General features: G+C 37.3%; 1 protein-coding gene across 10 annotated transcripts in view; it reads left to right on the top strand.

Annotated features, from left to right (window-relative positions):
* Positions 1–1,178: 1,178 nt before the first annotated feature.
* Positions 1,179–6,944, top strand: part of znf618 (zinc finger protein 618) — a 33,277-nt gene continuing 27,511 nt past the window's right edge. For 4 of the 10 annotated variants that reach the window (XM_051413193.1, XM_051413197.1, XM_051413191.1 and 1 more), the window contains exon 1: positions 1,182–1,643. The gene's annotated coding sequence lies outside the window, so the exon portion shown is untranslated. Of the gene's footprint in view, positions 1,644–6,944 lie in introns of all 10 variants that reach the window. The other 6 variants (XM_051413200.1, XM_051413198.1, XM_051413194.1 and 3 more) reach the window with 4 other exon arrangements.

Here is a 6,944-nt window from a genome sequence, read left to right as displayed (position 1 = left end):
AATAAATCATACAGAGAGTAAGTCCTCCTAGGGTGGTAGAAAGAGATAAAACAATACTGAATTACACATCATTAATAGATTTAAGTGTCAATTACTGTGGCTTCAATTCATTATGGACTTTCTCTACTTTCCAATAATTCCAATCCATAATTACTAACTCACTGATTCATTTATTACAAATTAATGAATTGATTAACTGGATAAATTAATGATTGATTAAATCAGAAATTAATGAATCTATTCATTCTCCAGGTGACTGAACATCCCTTATGAGAGGTTTGCAGATGACTGAACCAATAAGGATTCAAAGGAGAATAAAAGACTTGAAAAGGCACAAACTGGCCCTTATTTCTTTAATTATATTACTGTACTCATGGAAAATGTTGCTAAATTGTATTCAAGATTTTATAATAGTACATAATATATTGCTTTATAATTATTGTTGTTGTTGGTATTACTGTACCTTTATATTATTGTCAAGTCTAATGAATTCAACCCATATTTACAGCCTAGTACACTAAATGAATTTGAAACACTGAATATTACTGGTTGACAAGCCTAAACCTGCTTCTCTAACCATTTTAGCACGAAAACTTTTTTCTAGAAACAAAACAAAACTATTTCAAAAGAAAAAAACATTGTTAATTCTGTAAAAGTATGGGTTTGAAATCAAAATTTGTTGGCCAACCAAAACCTTGCTCTCGACAAGTCACCCTTAACACAAACTGTACTGTATGTGGAGACTGCTGCAGTCAACAGCACTGACATCCGTGGATTTAATGAATCTGTTGTCACTCTTTCTTTTTTTAGTAAAACCCTATGTTTTAATTGTGCACAATGAACAATTAAAAAAAACTTACGTGTTGAACAGAGGGCTGCTATTTCTCTTTCCAACAAAATCAGCAACAAGGAAAACATTTGGAAAGCATATGTCAAACTTGGACAATAATCTGACCAAGCACCTGATACTTTTACACAGTCATTACACCGACAAATAAGCTTCAACAGCGACCTAATCGGAAGCTATTATCAGCATAAAACACCTCCATATCTCAACAGTGTAGAGCTGTCGTAAGAGCTCTATACAGCTATATAATATAATGCTCTCTGTGAATATTTTCCTCTGCGTAATTTCCAGTCGCTTTTTTTCCCCCGTGTAACTTCATAGTCGGCCAACCTTTTTCCCCCCCCTGTCTTCTTCCCAGACTTTTTTCCTTTTTCTTTCTTTTTTTCCCCATGTAGGCTAATATACAGGCCGGCGCTGCAATTTCGGAATCTGCCCTTGTATATGGCGGACGAAATTTCCACAAGAGGAACCGCAACACAACCCGCCCCCCCTGTGCACGGCAGAAAACGGAGAGAGCTTGCACGGACCGAGTAAAGCTCGGCAAATTCATGATTCATTACGCCATTACTCTTTCTAAAATGTAACGTAGCGTGTCGCGGAGGGATAAAAAAAAAAAAAAGAAAAAGAGAGAGCCCGTGGTGAAATTTTTTTTTTTAACAATTGGAATTTCTCATAACTAATTCACAATTTTTTTTTTGGGGGAGGAAGCAGTTTGTTGTGCAGTCACCTCTGGTCGGGGAGGGAAGGTTTCTGGAGCGGGGGAGCCTGGTTCGCATGAGCTGCATCGTTTTTGGAGGTATGTCACACCACTGTGTTTTCTTTTTTCTGATTTAGAAATCCTAAATTTTAGAAATTTCACTTGCGGATGTTAAGTTTCAGTCCCTTGTACTTGATAGACGAGACCCGGCAGCCCTCTTTTGCACTATTGCCTGCCACTAAACCAGGTGCAGGGCTTTGAAGCCAGCCGAAATAGACCTAATCTGTTGATGTTTTTCTTTTTTTTTTTTTTTTTTTTTTTTTTTTTTAACACTGAATTTTTGTAATGAAGTTTCCGTGTAACTGCTGACTAGTCGTCTGTGCCACCTAGTTAGTTCGCATGTACACCACCTAGGTAAAAAAAAACCCTGTGTGTGTGTGCCGATAGAGCAAAAGGGACCACACGATAGTGGCAACATGAAGGACGATGAGGGGAGGAACAATCTGAAACACAAAAACCTCCTGCAGCCATGTTTTGTGAATTTTCCAGCAAATTTGAGCAGAGCTCCGGAGTTGCTCTCCTCTGAAACTCACACAATGTCAGCGTTCACTTCTGGTTGTATTAGACGGCTTGGTGTTCATTGTTGAAAGCCACGGAGAGCCACCAAAGTGTCGTCATATCAAAATACATGTGGAATTACATTTTTTTAGGAAGATAGAGGATTTTAAATCTGTGTGTCATTGGCGCCACCTGTAGGCAGTCATTTTGAGAAATTAAAAAAATTGTAATGAGACTAGTTTTTGAGACTTGTTTTTTTAAAAATATTGAATGTTACTTTATGCTAATGGGGACGTGTTGTAATGCTTTTGAAATGAGTAGTCGCCAGTCCGAAATGATTGCTTCACATTAAAATGAAAAAAATAATCTTGTGCTTTTCATGCTAGTGAATGCAAAATGACTTTTTTTTTTTTAAACGCCATTGTGCAAGTTAATTAAAAAAAAAAAAAATCAGTTGTTTTGGTTTTTATTCATGATGCATATTATGGACTTGAAGGTTTAAGCATTCATAAAGAAACAGTTTATTTCAATGTGCTTGGGAGATAGAGATAAGAAAACAAACAACAATCTGTTAAAACCATCATGAATCCTTTTTCAGTGTAACATACACAATGTTAATTTTCATTCATCTTGCTTGTTTGTGCATGCGTGTGTATTTGTGTGTCATGCTGGGTGTACAGATATATAATTCACTACTTGGTAAACATGGAACAATTTGGACTTTTTTTATTTCTAGGGATTGGAAATGTGTAAGCGGAAAATAACTATCCAAAGTGAACTGAACAGCACTGGAAGAAGAAAAGACCCATGTCAGCATAATTTGAGGGCAGGAAAAACAATCACAACCAGTGCCTCTACTGTTTATATTAATCCTGCAGACGCCAAACAGTTTCCCATCTTGCATGGCTTGCTTTTATTTTAATGTAAGGGAATCTGCGGAGGCCATTTTGCTGTGGGTAATTTTAATGCTGACCTTCAAATCTGTATAAATTCAAAGAGCTGGTGGAAATTGTGTGGTTGGTATTCAAAATCTGGGTGTAAATTCTGACCTTTGCTTGGAAAGCCTAATCAAAATGCAGGAGTTTCAGTTAAAGTACAGACGTGAAGAGAGGCAACCAGTGTCATGAGTTAAGGGTTGGATCACTCTCTGACTGATGGGAATGTTTATATGCAGAATACCTTAAGGGCAGAGTAATACATTATAACTTTATAAATAACTTTTATAAAGAAAGCTCTCAGGAATAATGCTGCAGTGTTGAGACAAAAAAAACACCTTAAACCCTGAGATGGTTAATGGGAATTGCATTCTGGGAGTGTTCTCATTTTAAGTAAGGTAGGAGGAATGCTGGTCTGTCTGTACTTTAATGAACAAAAGCTTTGTTTCACTGAGGATATTTGGAACGAATAGTTTGGATGGATAGGTGAAACTTGTCTCCCCCAGGCACTGATAAACACAAGATGGTGAGGGATCATATCACAGCCTGTGGGTTGCAGTGTTTGAAACATAGTTGCTGCTCTTATTGCCATTAACTTAGTACGCAGGTTTTGTTTTCTATTTAAAGGGTAAGCGGCCTTACACAAACAGTTTCTGTCTTTGATGTCATGCCAGTTTTTTTTTTTTTTTTGGTTAATGCACAATTACAGATGCATGATTTGTGTTTAAAATCTGTCGGAGCAAACATACATCCTTTTTAAACATAGCGAGCATCTTATGTTCTGCTATTTTCTTAGTGGCATGTTGAAAATGTCTGAAAATGGCTTCACTTAAATTAGTCTCCAGGGAATGGCTTTTCAGGGGTTGGGGCTGCTGCATTAAAAAAAAATTCTGTGCATTCTGCACATATTTTTCCTGCCTCTTCCTTTTTAAAAATGAACCTTATTGGTTTCATGAATAATGCATAAGGGCGTTCAATTGCTGCAGCAATGAAAATAGGCCTGTTTACGTGCAGTGGTTATGTACACAGAAGCTTTTTTTTTCTTGACCATTTTCTGAAGGTAGAGCAGAGCCTGAGTAGCTTTTCTGAAAATACAAATTTTCAGCAAAGCAAATCTCATTTCTTTGAGTGAAAAGGGGAGGGGTGAAACTCCCGCGGGTTTAATGAATCCATAAATCACAATAGTGCCAGGTTTGCTGCGCCTGCGTCAGTGTGCAGTGTAATTTTGATTTTCATCAAAAATTTAATCTGCCAGCCTACAAGGGTTTAGCAGCAGACCGGATGCCGCCCTGAATTTCTAATTTTAGGGCCTGATCTTTCAGGATTTATTTTTGTATAATTCAAGGCTGCTTTTCAATATCTCTTGTTATTAAATTTTAATTCGTGGCATTAACATATAGATTGAAAAGGTTTTTACGGGGGTTTTGAGTGTATGCTGATGGAATTTTACTAGACGACACAGTTTCTTTTTCCAGAGCATCCCGGGTGTGTGTGTGTGTGTGTGTGTGTGTGTGTGTGTGTGTGTGTGTGTGTGTGAGGGGGGGGGTTATCCATTTCTCTGCATTATTGCTTTTTGAAATCATTGGTCATACACCATCTTGGAAGACATTTATTACAGAGGACAGGAAAATGTGCATTTGATTAAAGAAACAGGGAAAGCAAAGCATTTTAGTGTGAAACAGGTTTTGGTCACCCCTTGCTCCTAGTCACTGACTCTGCTCTGGTAAATGCAAACATGCAGTGAAAGCAGTGATTGAAGTGACCCCCTCCATCCCCCATTTTAGCCGATTCCTATTTTTAATCCCTCCAGAGTGGAAACATTTTCATGAGCCTTAAACAAATTTGTATTTTATATTTGGAATCGCTATTCCAGTCTACTTCACATGCAGAGCACAGTGATTTTTGGCAATGCAAGGTACAATTCAAAGTAAGAAAATTTCTCTAAGTTAGTTGTGTTTTGTTTTTTTTGCTTTAACCTAGCACAATGATTGATTTACTTCATTATTGTGCAGAGGCAGATACTGTACTGCCCAAATATAGGCCAATTATTTTAAGTACCTCGACTAAGCGCTGAATTCTGAACAGAGGTATGTCCTAGAGATGTTTTTCTTGTATGCCTAACCTCCTTATTCTGTAACCCTAGATAAATTTAGTACACTGATATAATATGTTGTTGTTAATATGCATGCATTGACATGTTAAAACACAACTAGGCCAAATCATGAAGAGAAAACTAGTTTAATACATTTACATAAGTCACAAAGCCACCTGCACCTTCTTACTTCTGCCTATTACAATGATAGTATCTTTAGATCCTTGATATGCAAATAGCATTTGATTATTTAATTGAATTATGTTTCCTGGTCTTGTGGTATTTATCTCAATTGGTCTTTTGTTTTAGTTGGTTTAGGTTGTCCTTTATTTGTGTGGAACATCAAGCAAATGTACATCTGGTTTGTATTTCCATTCTGCTTGGTGCTGTAGGTTACAGTGTATCAGAAGCCTCAGACTATGAAAGAACAGAAGGCCAGATGGCTAATTTTGCATTTTGACTTTAATTAGAGGAAAACAAGCCACAACAGGCATTTCATATATTCAGGGTATGCGTTCAGTATGTTGCACAGGAAATATTACATGGATGACTAAGGGATTGATCTAATTCACATACGCATGTTTCCTTGCTATTATTTCATTTGATTACAGATAATAAAAGTTCATTTTTGTTTAAGAAGGCTATCATAGATGCATTGCATTGTTTGCCCCACAGTAGGTATACTCGGATCAATCTGAATCAATATCAGCCGATATCCATTACAAATTACTCAACTGGCAGTTTTAAAAGTAGCTGATCAAAAAAAAAAAAAAAAAACCCAACATCATAAAATAGGTGAAGCACAGGATTGATTTCACTGCTCGAATCCATCATGGCTGCTCGATCTCCTTCTCACAGCTGTCAGAGGCAGCTTATGCTTCTCTCTAACCACACACAGACTTGAGGTGGCCTTGCTGACCACTGTGTGAGCATGTGCATCCAACTCTCTCCTGTCAGCTACAGAATAGGCTGGTAGTGCTCAGTGAGCAGTGGGTATCTTTTTGTTGGCATGTTATGAGCAAATGGTGCTAACAATATTTCCTGTTATTCTTCTAAAAAAACAAGTTTTGAAATGCGACAAGAAAGAGAAAGTTGCTGAATGTATGGAACAGTGGTGGAAGAGCTATTAGAGTTCCTTTGCTTAAGTATTAAAAGTAAAAATGCTTGTTCTGCAGTACAATGTCCCAATCATATGACTTTGAATGCTAATGCAACAATGTGTAAGCAGCATTTCACGGTTGTAGCTGGTTGAGGTGGAACGAGTTTACTGTATCTACTTTAGCCAGTCAGGTAGTTTTATCCAGTGGGTTCCAACCTAGGGGTCAGGCCTCTCCTAAGGGTCAGAAGATAAGTGTGTGGGGTCATGAGATGATTAATGGAGAAAAACAAAGTTGTGCTACACTAAATCTGTTTTCATTTTTTTTTGCTTTTCTCTAATCGTTTCCTTTTTGGGAAATAATGGATAATTTTACTTCTGTTGGCTTCAAATAGTTATTTAAATGAAAGCATGTGTGAAATTTAGGGAGGAAATGTCCCTTAAAAGGGGCATAAGGCCCCAACAGATTTTTGTAAGGGGTCGCAAGACAAATAGTTGGGAACCACTGGTTTAATTTGTAATGGGCTATAGAGCTGGGTAATGATTTCCTGAATTGATTTAATTCCAGTTCACCAGGTCCCAATTTGTTTTCATTTCCTATTTGATTTGATTGACAGTATAGATTAGGTTAGGGACATTTTCAGTTGCAATACCAGTTTTGCTTGTATATAAGAAATTTTCAAAAAACTGAGGCTGCAAATTGTACGAGCAGCCCCCTT

This window comes from Dicentrarchus labrax, unplaced genomic scaffold (genome assembly GCF_905237075.1).
Source record: "Dicentrarchus labrax unplaced genomic scaffold, dlabrax2021, whole genome shotgun sequence".
In the NCBI taxonomy this organism is placed as follows: domain Eukaryota; kingdom Metazoa; phylum Chordata; class Actinopteri; family Moronidae; genus Dicentrarchus; species Dicentrarchus labrax.
The sequence above is the reverse complement of the archived record's forward strand: the minus strand, read 5'-3'. Positions and strand labels throughout refer to the sequence as shown.